This window comes from Peromyscus maniculatus, chromosome X, assembly GCF_049852395.1.
Source record: "Peromyscus maniculatus bairdii isolate BWxNUB_F1_BW_parent chromosome X, HU_Pman_BW_mat_3.1, whole genome shotgun sequence".
Taxonomy (NCBI): domain Eukaryota; kingdom Metazoa; phylum Chordata; class Mammalia; order Rodentia; family Cricetidae; genus Peromyscus; species Peromyscus maniculatus.
Window position 1 is genome coordinate 101,362,089 of NC_134875.1, and position 17,340 is coordinate 101,379,428.

Below are 17,340 nucleotides of genomic sequence, written 5' to 3' on the forward strand. Positions count from 1 at the left end.
TGTTATGTAAAAATTACTGTATTTCTTTCTTCTACTTTATCCTTTGAATGACTCCATTTTTATTGCAATTTTCTGAAAGCAATCAATCATTCAGACACCATTATTTTTCTTCCTAGTTGGAAACATTTTCAATTCTACAAAATTCATTAGTTCAACTACTGTGTTTCTCATGTGGTTTTCACAGGTAGTATGTTGACAGATTCAGTTATAATGTGACTGCAAAATAATTTCTGTTTTCTAACATCACTTATTTTTCTAATCTTAGATTAATTTTTGTACAATGGTCTCATTATTTTCAGCATAATGTGACTGAGAAATAATTTGTTTTCTAACAACACTTCTTTTCTAATCGTAGCTTAAATTTTGTACAATGGTCTCTTTACCTTCAGTCTCTACTTCCAGATGGCATCAGTATTCATCATGACATAAGAGATTAAATACTTAACAATTGAATAAATGTCTCACTGAGTAGTGTACAATACGCTGCTTTGAGTTCTTGCCCTTTTACCTGCTCTTTCCCTCTCCATCCCTTCTTTAACATATAATGACCCATCATTATTCATCACTCAGATCAAGTATTATCTATTGTGTGCATCCATGTTCCACTGGACAGGAAGAACACTTCCTACTTTAAGCATTCCTGTGGAGTCTCTGCCTTATTAAAATATTCACCCCCCTCCACTTCTCTGTTTTCTTCAGTTTGTAAAAACCTTCAAACCAAACTACATTTTTTTTACTGTTCTTTCACAAAATGTTGATTTGCTTTAGGTAGTTAAGTCCCTGTAACCCTCATCTCAAGAATCCTCCAGACCTACAGTCAAATTCTGCTACAGAACATTTCCAAAGGCTATGCATATCTGAGTGTTTTCCCATGGAAGAATCTCCTAGTGTCCTCTGCACAGCATGTGAGGGCAGTGCCTAGTATCTATACTTCATAGAATAGTCCTCGGGAGACACCACCAGATCTCTGCCTTTGCAGGTGCCAAGGTACACAGTCTCTAAGATGTCAGCCATTTCTTACTTGTCTTCCATGGCCTAGTTGATCTTGTTCCCAGTGCCCAAATCAGTCATAATATGTTTGTTTCTGAAGAAAAACATGACAGTACATGGGTAATATAATTCATACATTACTTTTGTGATATCCACAAGATAAATAAGTGCAAAATTTTAACCTTTTCAGTGATGCTGTACAGAACCTCGTCTATCTTCATGCATTGTTCTGGACCACCAGTCCTTGGCTTCCAAGGTTACAATTGCAGACAGTTTATGAATTCTACTTGGAATTTACCTGGGACCTGGCATATGAACTATGGTGCTCAGATTTCCAAAAAAATAACTTAAGCTATTGATTGAACTATCTGCCCAGCCCTGAAGATATAAAAGTTTAAGATGGAAGTTTTTGTACAAAAAGTATTTATTAATATGTATTTAGATCTTTACATCTGGCATATCAAGTTCTTTTCTTCAACTAAAAATTGGGGAAATTTTGATTTTCTAAAAGTTTTGCTAAACTATGTGTGATTAAATTATTATGCAAAAAGACAAAAAGGACGTATGCATACATGATGCATTTATGAGACAAAGCTATGAATTTTGTTTATAATGTTTCATAAAAATAATCATCTAGGTTCATACCATCTTACACCATGAAAATGGCTTGTTTTACATATGTTTTATTATATATTATGGATAATTTGTCTTCCTTCAAAGTGTTACAACACTCTTCAATGTGAGTGAAGAATCCTCACAGTGAGGGTCATCTTTCTTTTAACTTTAGAATAATTTATCATAACAAATTCATGTCAGTTATTGTACATCTGAGTCAAATATGGAGCTTCTGAAAGTAGGTGAACTTTACTGTCTAGTCATGTATTTTGAGAAAATATATTTCTGGCTAGCACCTTAAAAACTCAAGATATTCTTTCAAGGAAAATAGGATATAATAATACGTATACTGTATATGTTTTCCAGCTTTTGACAAGAATTCCAAAGCACTAAACTAATCTTGGCTACGAACAATCTTGAGGAATAGAGCATGAAATGTGGACTAGAAGAACCATCCAATAAGATTAAGGCCCACTTCCCTAAAATACTCAGAGCTGTGGGGAAAATGAAAGAAATCTAAGGTCCCAGGAAAGGAACACAGGAAAACTATAGTATTTTTTTTCTGAAAAAGTAATACAAGCACAAACTATATGGCAAGGTATGGTCACAATAAATTGTTGTAGCTAGAGTTTTCCTGCCTTGCCTATAGTCAGGACAAATCTCTGTCACCCGCCAGTCCCACAGCTGCTCAGACCCAACCAAGTAAACACAGAAACTTGTATTGCTTACAAATTGTACGGCTGTGGCAGGCTTCTTGCTAACTGTTCTTATAGCTTAAATTAATCCATTTATATAAATCTATAACCTGCCACGTGTCTCGTGGCTTACCAGCATCTTTTCATGCTGCTTGTCAGGGTGGCGGCTGGCAGTGAGTCCTTCTGCCTTCCTGTTCTTTTATTTCTCCTCTCTGTTAGTCCTGCCTATACTTCCTGCCTAGCCATGGCCAATCAGGTTTTATTTATTGACCAATCAGAGCAACACATTTGCCATACAGACCATCCCCCAGCATAGCCAACTGCAGACCATCTCAGACACCTGCACTCAGGCCCGTGGTCCTAATCATTCTCTATGCGGACCTGCTGGGTAAAGCCATGAGGAACCCAAGAACAGCCTCCCACAGGACATACAGAACATCCCACAGCACATTGTACCATAAAGAGAGAACTACATTATTTCAGAAAAGGTGCATGTTCAAATTGATAGAAAACAATTATGGATCTAAACCATGAATAGAATCAACATCTACAACTTAATATTGTTAAATATTAATTAAATAATTTAAATGATATTTAATATTTTAAGTTACAACAAATCACAGACCAAATTTAACTAGGTAGCTGGTATGAAGCATTATGTTCTTTCATTGCAGGTATCATTCCAACCAAGCAGCGGAAGTCAATTTCAGTGGAGAGTAAATATTTCCTTGATGCCTCAAAGAATACCCCATTCACCTGGACTTAAATGAAATTAGCACAGACAACTCAGGTATTCAACCCGAGTTCTTTATTGGAAGTCAGGTATTGAAAAATTAAGCAATATCTAACTTTAATTGCTTTTCCTTGAAGAGGTGAGTATGGCCAGTGACACAGTGTACCACCTGAATGCAGTAGTTTTCTATAACTTTTATGGCTTAGTAACAATGAATCTGCACTTAAAGTATTAACTTTAATTTCTAGATTAATTCATCTTTAATTTAGGTTGAACAATTAATAAACAACAGAAATTCATTTCTCACAGTTCTATATGGTTATAATTCCAAGATGCAAACACAAACAGACTCAATCTATTTAGGAACCTATCTCTGCTCCCAAAATTACTTATTTTTATTCATCTTCACATGTCCTGAAGATCAAAGAACAAAAAATTTGTTGTTGTTACATTGCAGAAAGTATTGAAAGGCCAGGAAACTCTTCTAGCCCATTTATCTATTTATTTATCTATCTATTTATTTATTTATTTATTCGTTCATTTATTTATTTATTCATATTATTATTTATTTATTTGTTCATTCATTCATTCACTCACTGATTTATTTATTTAATTATTTATTTGTTATTTAAAGATTTATTTATTATCTGTACAGTGATCTGTCTGCATGTATGTCTGCATGCCAGAAGAGGGCATCAGATCTCATTATAAATGATTGTGAGCCACCATGTGGGTGCTGGGAAATTAACACAGGACCTCTGGAAGAGCAGCTAATGCTCTTAACCTCTGAGCCATGTCTCAAGCCCTTATTTATTTTTAAAATAAGGAATTGTCATTCTTGAAGGCATACTTCTCATGTGATCATTTCCATAAAGACATCATGTTTTAATAGTGTCTCCTTGTAGTTTAAGTTCCAAAAATAAACTTTGGAAGAACAAATTAATTCAGTTTCCTTACATCTAAAATGGGATTAGTCCAAACACATACACTACAAAGTATAGGAACATTTGCTTACTGTACTGCCTGATATAGAAAAGTAGTACACATTAACATTCCTATTCAATTTCATTAGCATTAATATCAAATGTTTGATATTTTATGGTCTAGAAATTAAATCAGCAAATGTAGTCATCTATGAGTTCCTAAGAAATCTTTATGAATTCATACGTACTTTACCTTTCAGTCACATTATAAAGAAAAGACAGAAAATAAATTTCTACTGAGAAGTTTAACAAACACTGATTAAAAAACACCATTTAAAGAAGCAATGGTGAAATAATCATGTTAAAGAATTTATATATTTTTCATGAGAAACTCTTTGAGAAATAGTAGTTATCATTACTTGTCATTAGGAATTTCATAAGTTTACAAACATGGCAATAATATTATGTTTTTGTAAAATATTTATTGCTCACATCCATTAAATAAAAACCAACTTTTTCTAAATTAAGAGTACTGTATAATTTAATTATTGATAATTCTGAAAATATGCTCAAATATGTGTTCATAGGAATATACAGTTTTATTTTTATATTTTCACCTAACATTTATTATTACATTATAAAAACATTTTGATTTGGAAATACCTCCCTTCTATGTTATATGAATAGATAAATGAAAACCTGATTATTTGGGAGAAAATAAAAGAGTAGTATTGTTTGTTAATTTTGAAAAATGATCTAGTTTGTTTTTTCAACATGAAAACATATAGTAAATAATATTTACAACACATTTCAATGCCAATTTTATTATATTGTTAACCTTTCATGTGAAAATAATTTATTACTTTATAAACTTTATAAAATAATCTAATTTAAATTTAATTTACCCCATATCCTTTTTTTAATTTCTAGAGTAGAAAAAATATAGATATAAAGTAATGGCACCTTTAAAATATGTCCATTTCAAATTTACATGACACATATCTTTTCACTTGGGACAGTAGTAACAACCATAATGCTTTCAATTTAAAAGAATATTAATGATATAAATTCATTAGATTTGCCGGGCAGTGGTGGCACACGCCTTTAATCCCAGCACTCGGGAGGCAGAGGCAGGCGGATCTCTGTGAGTTCGAGGCCAGCCTGGGCTACCAAGTGAGTTCCAGGAAAGGCACAAAGCTACACAGAGAAACCCTGTCTCGAAAAACCAAAAAAAAAAAAATCATTAGATTTAAGACCACATTAAAAGACCAAAGGAAAATTTCAATGTCTCCTCCAAATTGTGAATATTTTTCTCCATTTTTTTCTTAAAACTGGATCCCAAAACAAAACTTTGACAGGAAATCTCAAGTTAATAGTAAATCAGTTTATTTAGTATTCACATATTTTCCCTCTGAAATAAAGACTTAGAGAAGGATGGCAAAATACAATTTTGTCTAAAGTTCTGGTACTTGATATTTATATAAAAGTAAATTTTACACTGAATGTAAACAATGATACTGACATACTTAATATTTGTTCTCTAGGTGGTTAGAGAGTTAATTGATTTGGCTGTAAGGAAATAAAAAGCTATAAAAGTATCATTATTGATCTCTCCCCTGGGTTCCATATTAGGGCCAACAGCCCCAACAAATTTACTGGAGGCCAGGCTGGTCATAGATACCTCAGATAAGACACCACCCACCACTCACTGAACTCCTTTAAGCCTGTCCAACAACCCAAGACTGCACCCCTTCCCCTTGGCTCAACAATCTGGCCTATACATTTGGAAGAAGACTGTAACTTTACTGGAGGCCAAGATGGATCTAGGGACCCCAGACCTGGCAGAAAACTTCTGCTGCACCAGAGGCCAGGTCATACTAGAAATCTCAGAGCCCATGCAAGTACCCAGAACTTCAGAGGTCACACTGGTGCTTGGAACCACAGAGGAAACATTGTAATGCTGTGGGATGCCCTGTATGCCCTAAATATATGTTGTTTTGATTGATTGATTGATTGATTGATTGATAAATAAAATGCTGATTGGCCAATAGCCAGGCAGGAAGGATTGTGTAGGCAGGACAAGGAGAGAGAATACTGGGTGGAAGAAGGCTGAGCCAGAGAGATTGCCAGCTGCAAAGAGGAGAAGCATGATATAAGATATTGGTAAGCCTCAAGCCATGTGGCAAGGTATAGATTTATATAAATGGGTTAATTTAAGATACAAGAACAGATAGCAAGCAGCCTGCCATGGCCATACAGTTTACAAATAATATGTTTCTGTGTGTTTACTTGGGAGACGTGAGTGGGAGAGATTTGTCCCAACTGCTGGCAGGCTGGGACTCAGGAAAACTTCAGCTACATTGGAACCCAAAACTATAGAGGTTTTGTGGGCCCCAAAATCCTCAACAGAGACTCCCTACTAGACTTGAAGACTCACTAGCCCCACCAGAGCCATTGGCCACTTAGGCAAAAAGACCAGAGAGGAAACAGAAATCAAGGAACAAAACACCCATCCAACAAAGATAAACACAGGATATAACTCCTAGACCTATAATCACCTAAATCCCAATGTCTATACACCAGTGTAAGAAGACAATCAATAACAGAATGGGCAATATGACACCCCCTAAAACCAGTTATATTGTGATAACAAGAACTGAACAATCCAACACAGCGGAAGCACAAGAAAACAACCATAAAAATAACTTTATGAAGACAATAGAGGTCTTTAAGTGGAAATGAAAAAATTCTTTAAAGAATTTGAGGAAAAGAGAAAAAAAAGGAGGAAATCAATAAATCTCTGAAAGAAATCAATAAATTTCTTGAAAATGCCAAGAAACCAAGAAGAAACAAACAGGTTAAGGAAATAGTTCAAGACTGGAAAATGAAAATGGAAGCAATAAATAAACCAAGGGAATTATGTAAATGGAAAATCTGGGAATGCAAACAGGAACAATAGAATACAAGATAGAGAAGAGAGATTCTCAGGCATTGAAGACACAATAAAAGAAAAAGATTTATCAGTCAAAGAAAATGTTAAACCTAAAACAAATTCCTAATAAAAGGCATCCAGAAAATCTGGGACACTCTAAAAAACCAAATATAAGAATAATAGGAAAAGAAGAATGAGAAGAAACTCAGTTCAAAAAACAAGAGAATATATTTAATAATATCACTAAAGAAAATTTTCCCAACCTAAAGAAGGGTATGTATATAAAGGTACAAGAAGTTTACAGAACACCAAATAGATTGGATCAGAAAAAATATTCCCTTGCCACATAATAATCAAAACACTAAACATGCAGAACAGAGAAAGAATATTAGAAGGCACAAGGGACAAAGGCCAAGTAACATATAAGAGCAGACATATTAGAATCATACCTGACTTCACAGTGATTCTAAAATTCCAAAAGGCCTGGACTGACTTCTTCAGACTCTAAGAGACAATGGATACCAGCTCAAACTATGTCCAGGGAAACTTTCAATCGCCATAGATGGAGTAAACATTTTATTCCATGACAAAGTCAAATTTAAACAATATCTATCCACAAATTCATCTCTACAGAATGTACCAGAAGGAAATCTCCAGTCCAAGGAAGCTAACTATACTTATTAAACACTTGCAAGAGATAATCTCATACCAGCAAAACCCAAACAAGGGGAACACACACACACACACACACACACACACACACACACACACACACACTACAACTACCACCACCACCAAAATAACAGCAATTAATAATCTTTGGTCATTAATATCCCTCAATGTCACTGAATTCAATTTCCCAATAAAGACACACAGGCTAGCAGAATGGATGTGAAAATAAGATTTATCCTTCTGCTACATACAGGAAACACACTTCGAAATCATAGATAAACACTACCTTAGAGTAAAGGGTTGGAAAAAGTTTTTCCAATCAAACAGACCTAAGAAGCAAGCTTGTGCAGCTATCCTAATATCTAACAAAATAGACTTCAAATAAAAATTAATCAAAAGAGATGGACAAGGATATTTTATACTTATCAAAGGAAAAGTGCACCAAGATGATGTCTCAACTCTGATGCAGGAATGGTTTTATATATGAAATTCTGTCAATTTAATCTACCACATAAACAAACTGAATAAAACAACCCGACCCCCCCAAAGAACAACAAACACATGATACAGAAAAACATCTTTGACTAAATCCAATGCCCTTTCATAATAAAGGTCTTGGAGACATCAGGGATAGAGTGGACATATGTAAACATAATAAAAGCAATATACAGAAAGCCTATTGTCAACATCAAATTAAGTGCAGAGAAATTCAAATCAATTCCATTAAAATCGGGAAAAAGGCAATGTAGATGTAACCAACTGTCTTATTAAATAAGAAACACAGAACCAATGCAAAGAAGAAAGCAAAGAGGTCAGAGTTAAGAGCTAAAACCTTACCCTTCCTCCTGCAATGGTCCTACCTCTCTGAAAGAGAGCTACAACTTCTTGTGTTAAAGTCTTTATAAACACTTTCGGTTCTGCCTTCTCATTGGTTGTAAACTCAACCACATGACCGCCTCATTACTGCCTGTCTGTACAGACCTCCAGGTCTTCTGTGGTTGGTATTGAGATTAAAGGCGTGTGTATCCAATGCTGGCTGTATCCCTGAACACACAGAGACCTACCTAGCTCTGCCTACCAAGTGCTGGGATTAAAGGCATGCACCACCACTGCCCAGCTTTCCTATGGCTTGCTAATAGCTCTGACCCCTGGGCAACTTTATTTATTAACATAAAAATAACATTTTAGTACAAATACATCACCATAAGACAAGGTTGTCCACTCTCTCCATAGCTATTCAATATAGTACTTTAATTTCTAACTAGAGCAATAAGACAACTGAAGGAGATCAAGAAAGTATAAATTGGAAAGGAAGAAGTTAAAGCATCATTCTTCCCAGATTATATAATAGCATACATAAATGACCCCAAAAATTCTATCAGGGAAGTCCTACACCTGATAAAAATTGTTAGTCAAGTGACTGGATACAAGATTAGCTAAAAAAAATTAGTAGCTCTCCTATATACAAATGATAAACAGGGTGAGAAAGAAATCAGGGATTCAACACCCTTTATAGTAGCCTCAAATAGTGTAAAATATCTTTGATGTAACTCTAACCAAGCAAGTAAAAGTCCTGCGTGACAAGAACTTCAAGTTTCTGAAGAAAGAAAGTGGTGCAAACATGAATTTAACAAGAAGTTGTAGATTTTAAACAATGTACACAAACTCCTTTGTTACAAATAAAAGTTTATGCTTCTAAAAAATAAATTAAAATTAATTATTTAAAAAGAAGAAATTACAGAAGATATCAGAAGATGGAAAGATCTTCCATGCTCATGGACAAGTAGGATCAACATCAAAAAAAGCCATCTTACCAGAAGTAATTTACAGATTAAATTCAATCCCCATTATAATTCCAACACAGTTCTTTACAGATCTTGAAAGAGCAATACTCAACTTCATAAAAACAGTAAACCTAGGATAGTTAAGACAACCATGTACAATAAAAGAAATTCTGGAGGTATCACCATTCCTGATTTAATGCTCTACTACAGAGCTATTATAATAAAAACCACATGGTATTGGCATAAAAACAAACAGGTGGATCAATGGAATTGATTCAAAGACACAAAAGTAAATCCTCACACCTATGGGCACCTAAATTTGGCCAAAAATCCAAAAATTATGCAGTGCAAAAAAGAATCTTCAACAAATGGTGCTAGTCTAACTGTATATCTGCATGTAGGAGAATGCAAATAGATTCATAGCTATCATCCTGCACAAAAATCAAGTCCAACATAAAACCAGATATACTGAACCCAATAGAATAGAAACTAGGGAATAGGCTTGAGTCTTAAAGGCACTAAGAACAATTAATGAGACCTCATGAAACTGCAAAGTTTCTGTAAGGCAAAGGACACAATAAATAAAACAAAGCAGCAGCCTACAGAATGGGTAAAGATCTGCACCAACCCCACATCTCACAGAGAGCTGATTTCTAAAATATGTAAAAAAAAAAACAATAACTTAAGAATCTTGACATAAAAAGATTTAAAATGTGATACAGAAATAGGGAAGTCTCAACAGAAAAAAAATCCTCTAGTGGCTGATAAACAATTAAATAAATGTTCAACATCCTTAACCAACAGGGAAATGCAAGTTAAAACAACTCTAAGATTCCATCTTACACATGTCAGAATGGCTAAGATAAAAAACATAAGAGACAGCTCATGCTGGAGAGGATTTGGAGCAAGAGGAACACTCCTCCATTGCTGGTGGAAGCGCAAACTTGTACAGCCACTTTGGAAATCAATATGGCTGTTTCTCAGAAAACTGGATATCAATCTACCACAAGACCTAGCTATACCACTCTTGGGCATATATACAAAAGATGCTCAATCATACCATAAGGACATTTGCTCAGCTATGTTTGTAGCAGCATTGTTTATAATAGTCAGAACCTGAAAACAGCCTAGATGTCTCTTAATCAAGGAATGGATAAAGAAAATGTGGTACATTTACACAATTGAGTATTACTCAGATGTTAGAACAATGATATCATGGAATTTTCAGGCAAATGGATGGAACTAGAAAAAAAATCATCCTGAGTGAGATGACTCAGACCTAGAAAGACAAACATGGTATGTACTCACTCATAAGTGGGTAATAGCTGTAAAATAAAGGAGAACTATGCTACAATCCACAGACCCAGAGAGACTTGGTAACAACGAGGCTTCAAGTGGGGGTACCCAGATCTCCCTTAGAAGGGGAAATAGGAGAGATGCCATAAGTATACTGCAGGAAGATGGGGAGGTGTAGCTTATAAATGTTTATTTTTATTTAAAAGGGATTGAATATAAATTCAATCTCTTTCTGAAAAAGAAAGGGGGATATAGATATGATAGGCTAAAAGGGTAGATTATTGAATCTACTTTTAAAAATCAACAACTTTTTAAAAATAATTTTACATTTCTACAGATTTTAGTTCATTGATACCAATTTAAAGTTAATTTTGTTATATTGTATGTATAATTCTATACGTACATGCCATTCAAGTTGAGAACCACTATCAAATGATTTTATGAAATTATGACTACTAATAAGCCAATAGCTGATGAAAAATAAATACTAATTATGATTTCCCAAACCAAATCCTACCTGTGTGGCGTTTTTTGATACTAACCTCATTGTAGGAGACCTCAAGTTTTCTCTCCTTTTTGGGTTTTCTATGTATGCATGTGCTTATGTGAGTTTGTGCATTCAGAGGTCAGTGTTTAATTTCACTTCAGTTGTCATTCCTCATTGTGTTTTATTGAGACAGGACTTCTCATTTATCTCATTGATTAATCTAGGCTGGCTGGCATTCAGGTCCCAGGGATCTGCCTGTCTCTTCCTCCTTTGCTCTGGGATTACAATGTTGGTCAACATACCAGGTTTAGAATATTCATATTTAAAAGATGAGTGTTGGCTTATGTTCAGTATGAATATTGAACTTGATGTAAGAGACTGGAATTTTCTTTTTTATCCAGTGGAATTATGAAAAAATACTGAACACATTATATAATATACTTTATGTTTTCCCCTTCACAGTTTCTCCTGGATACTCCTTACCTCTTTTACCATCCAATTTTATTTTTTAAATTTTTATTTACTCCTTTTCATACTTTCCCTTTCCATATAAACAGACTGAAAAGAAAAAATATGATCATCTCATTAGATGCTGAAAAAAACATTTGACAGAATCCAACATCCTTCATGTTAAAAATATTGGAGAGGTTAGGGATACAAGAGACATACCTAAACATAATAAATTCAATTTACAGAAAGCATATGGCCAACACCAAATTAAATGGAATTTTCTTAATCAAAGGTAATCATACAAGTTTTCATTTATAGCATATTTTAAGTCTTCTGATTACAAATGAAAGCTAATGTTAAAGTAATTTAATAGTTCAGATCCAAAAGAGAAGTGTTTTAGCTGCATTTTAAAAAGTCATTCAGAGTCTGAATATCAATAGCTACTTAAGAATGTAACAGCACAAAACTGTAACCGTACTTCCCTTGGTAGCACTTTCTTTTCATCCTTCATTTCATACATTCCTTTGCATTGACCTATTGAAAACAGTTGGGATTCATTCATAGTTAATGCACATATGTAACATTGCTATTAATGGTACTCAAGACAAGAATAGTCTCTCTTGTCAAACCCACAGAGGAAAGCCAAATCACTCTGACAGCATAAGAGAGAACAGATGTACATTTTATGTCTTCCTAAATGGTAACAGCAAAAGCAAATAAAAGAGAAAAGAACCCAGTTTCCATTACTTGAAAGAAATCAACTCAAAATTTTTTACTTATGGTGAAATTTTAGAGATGGACTCCTCTCTAATCCAAGCTACTGTATTCGACAACTAACTTTTATTGATAAATGTTTATCTTTCTTTGCATTTTACTGCTCATAAAGAAACATTTATGAATGACTAGCATTAAAAAATGAAACAGTAAGTTTCTGCCTCTCTTTCTAGGATCAACATCCAATCCCTATTGTTAATCCTAAAGATGTAAAAAGAAAAACCACTGGCCCAAATCATTATGGCCAACTTAATTAAAGCAAGCAATTAATTAAAGCAAGCTTTTTAAAAAAATTTAGGTAAATCGGCTGCCTCCTCCAAAGCAGGGGTTCGAGGTTAGTATTGGACATAGGGGAAGAAAAGGGTTTTTATATCTCAGTCATAGGAGGATTCCAGGACGGGTATTTAGCGGGCAAATAGGTGAGGTTACAGAAGGAGAGGATAAGTGTAAGTTTGCCATAACAACCTCCTGAAAAAAAGACATGATTACAGGTCATCATAACAAGAGGTGGTCATAATATCCTTTGAAACAAAGTTATGGTTGTTGTTTCCTCAAACAGGCAATACGGAACAATTTGTTGTTAAGTTTACAGGTGGGGCATAGCCAAATCCTTGAGAAACAGATATAATCATAAACAGGAATGAACCTAGCTTGTCCTTACTATGAGATGGCTTTTATGCCTAAAATAAAGGCAGGCTTGCTTATCACTACCTTCAGGAGGCTTCCAAAATGTTGGAGAATATAGTGTACAGTATTTATAAATAGTCATCACAAAGGGACATGTATGGAAAATACCAACAGATTGTTATTAATCAAACACTAAGCTAAATTTGACAAGGGGAGTCTATTTCAAAGGGTAAAAGGAGCTACTAAATTTACGAACTGGTTTTAGCATACACTCTTGCTAAAATGACAACAAACATAATTCTGAAAGTGTTTTTTTAAAATCCTTGGCTTAACTGCTATTCATACTACTTGTATCCATAGACTAAGGACAGTATATTTTTTCTATACATGTTTAACATTATTTGACTAGCCATAATGGAGAGTGATAGAAAACATCTTTCTGTCTACATGCTTCTGCTCTCCAAACTTACATGACATTATGTTTATATATGACACATGAAAGAATAAGCATCATTTCAAAACATGTTTTCAAAAGGAAATATATTATATTTGTGAAAAATATCTTATATAACATCTGAAATTATGCTCCTTACTCATTATTCTTTTTCAGCCATAACTGATTCATTCTTTGTTTTGTTTTTGTTGTTGCTGCTGTTTTTCCAAGACAGGGTTTCTTTATGTATCCATGTGTGGTTGATATATTGTACACCCCAATAAACTTATCTGGGTTCAGAGAACAGAACAGCCACTATATTAAACATAGAAGTTAGGCAGTGGTAGCATACGCCTTTAATCCTAGTATTCTGGAGGCAGAGATCTATCTGGATCTCTGTGAGTTCAAGGCCACACTGGAAAGAGCCAGGCATGGTGACACACACCTTTAATCCCAGGAAGTGATGGCAGGAAGCAGAAAGGTATATAAGGCATGAGGATCAGGGACTTTAGCTTTGTTTAGCTTTTAGGCTTTTAAGCTTTAGGGTTTTAGCAGCAGTTCAGCTCAGATCCATTTGGATGAGGACTCAGAGGATTCCAGTCTGAGGAAACAAGATCAGCTGAGAAGTTGGCGAGGTGAGGTTAGCTGTGGCTTGTTGTGCTTCTCTGATCTTTCAGAATTCACCCCTAATACCTGGCTCCTGAGTTTTTTATTTAATAAGACCAGTTAGAAATTTGTGTTACATCCATGGCTAGAAATAGCTCTGTGGACTACTCTTAGCAAGTTCTAAGAGAGAAGTCCCACTCCAATGAACACATTATCTTAGTTATAGTCACTTAGTTTTTATTTATTATTACTTCTGTTATTCTTTTCTGATGTTTAACACATTATTGCGGATTTTCTGTCTGTAACATTAATCTGTATACTGGGTTGAAAACAGAATTGTGCTTGTAGTATTTCATTCTATACCCAGTATATAGCATACTATTCAAAACATAGGGTACAATCAATAACCATTTGTTGAATGAGCAATTTTTATGATTCAAATATATTTGTTAACGAAATAGTTGTCATAGTTTAACAAATGTTTTATTCAATATGTTAAGCAGAGAAGGGAATATGATAAATAATATAGATTTATATCCACCAGAAACTTACTCATGAGTTTTCCTAAATCATAGCAGAAAATTTTACCATATTGTTGTAAGTATATGACACTACTGCTTTAATTTTTAAGTAAAATTATACAGTAAAAAGTTATATTCTTAAGAGTTTGCTACAAAATTTAAACACTAACTTGCCTTTTAATTTTTTGATTATATCTTTAAAAATATCACACAAATTATTTTGATCATGTGGTGATATATTGTCTACCCTAAATGTGATGATATATTGTGTACCCTAATAAACTTATCTGGGGATCAGAGGACAGAGCCACCCACTAGATTAAGCATAGAGGCCAGACAGTGGTGGCACACACCATAATCCTATCACTTGGGAGGCAGAGATCCATCTGGATCTCTGTGAATTCAAGGCCACACTGGGAACAGAGTCAGGAAGTGGTGGCACACACCTTTTATACCAGTACTTGAGATCTCATGCCTTTGCTTGGAAAGCACACATGCCTTTAATCCAAGGAAGTGACATGGCTGGGTGGAGAATGGTATATAAGGCATGAGGAGACAGGAACTAAACAGCAGTTCAACTGAGACCCTCAGGGGTGAGGACTCAGAGGCTTTCATTCAGAGGATTCACAGAAACAGGATCAGCTGAGGAGTTGGTGGGGTGAGATTGGCTGTGGCTTGTTCTGCTTCTCTGGTCTTTCAGCTTTCACCCCAATATCTGGCTCCATTTTTTTTATTAATAAGACTGTTTAGCAATTTGTGTTACATGATCGTATTCCCCCTTCAGCTGCTCCCAGATCTAACATCACCTTCCTACCACAAAACTTGCTGTTACTTGTCTTCCATCAAGCCCAATTTATGTTGGCTAAGTACTCTTGGGTGTGGTGCCTTGTCTGGATGCTGGTAGATCCACTAGGGGTCACACACACTTGAAAAAAACTGAGTCTCCCTCTCCTAGAAGCAACCAAATACTAATACTGCCTCAGCTAGTAGTGGGGATATGTACCCTATTCTCATATTTCATTGTTGGACTAGCAGGACCACTGCCTAAAGCCATTTCTGGAACCACAATCTCTATTAGTCAAGCTTCTCTAGAGTAGCAGTTCTCAATCTGTTCATGGTGACCCCTTGGGGGGTCACGCATCAGATATCCTGCATATCATATATTTTTATGATTCATAACAGTATCAAAACTGCAGTAGTGAAATAGCAGCAAAATCCTTTTGTGGTTGGGGATTTCTGCAACATGAGGAACTTTATTAAAGGGTCACAGTCCCAGGAAGGTTGAGAACCACTGCTCTAGAGAAATAGAACTGATTAAGTGTGTGTGTGTGTGTGTGTGTGTGTGTGTGTGTGTGTGTGTGTGTGTGTGTGTGTGTGGGCACGCGCCGCACACGCGCGCAGTTTCTTAGATTTGCTTACAGGCTCTGGTCTAACAGGTACAACAATAGCTATCTCCTGATGGGAAAACCAGGAATCTGGTACTAGTTCAGTCAGCAAGGCTGGATATTTTAGTTGCCTTTTGGTCTGTGTTGGAATCCAGAAGAAGTAGGTCCTTATATCAGTGAATAAATTCCCCAGCAAAAAGATAGATGATCTAGCCAGAGAGAGTGAGAGAAGATGGAAAACACAAAGCCTCCTTTTCCCATGTCGTTTATGTAGACTGCCACCAGAAGATGTGGCCCATATTTAAGGTGGATATCCTGACCTCAAATAATGTAGATTTAGGCAAGTCTTCCCAACACATGACATCCAGTCAAAATATTCCCTCATGGGTGTGTCCAACTTCTTGGATTTTACATGATTTCAGATGTAGTCAAGTTGACAACCAAGATTAGCCACTGCATTTTGAAAACCTAGAGGATCAGGAATGATGATTTACAAGTTCTGGAACACCACAGGTGTGACTAACATACCCAGTAAAACTATCAGTTATAATCAAAGGATAAAAACAGCTTTGAGGTATTTATATTCAGTAAGCTAACTCTACAGAGGATACTAAAAGGGGGAATACTTCAGTGTGAAGGCAATATTAAACATACCAAAGTGGGTAAAATGAGTAAACAAACAGTTCCAGAACATGTAATCAGAAGAAGTCTAAGAAAAGAATAAGAAACAAACAAAACACAAACACAACTAAGTAACAGGAATTAATAATCTTTGCTCAATATAACTCAATATTAGTAGTCTTAATGCTGTAAGAAAAAGACACGGAATATGAGACTGGATTAGAGAAAAGATGCATCTTTTCAACTTCAAGAAACAAACACACTGCACTATCAATGATAGATACTGCCTTAAGATCAATGATATTCCAAGCAAAATAAATTTTAAAAAAGCAGACATAATTATTCCAATATTTGGTAAAAAAATGAACTTAAAACAAAAACTAGTCAGAATAGAAAGGGAAGAACATAAAATTATAAATATTTATACAATAAACACTGGTGCAAAAATGTTATGAAGTACTCTACTAAAACTAAACCACAGATTGAACCAAACAGTGACAAGGGATGACGTTGGTTCCCCACTATCACGAAGAGACAAGTCGATTAGATAAAAGTTAAATAATTTTTGAGTTAAATAACATAATGAATCAAATTGTTTCAATAAACATCTTACAGACCATTCTGCCTAAATACTAAAGAATATACTTTCTTCTCAGCATCCCATGGAACTTTCTCCAAAATTTTCTACATATTAGAACACAAAGAAAGTCTCACCAGATTTCGAGAAATCTGCATTCTCTATGGCCATAGGAATAAGCTAGATATCAACAATAGAAACTAAAAAAAACATTCCAAC

General features: G+C 34.9%; 1 pseudogene; it reads right to left on the reverse strand.

The window, feature by feature from the left end:
- Positions 1-918: 918 nt before the first annotated feature.
- Positions 919-1,211, reverse strand: LOC107402522 (thioredoxin-like protein 4A pseudogene; annotated as a pseudogene).
- Positions 1,212-17,340: the final 16,129 nt, after the last annotated feature.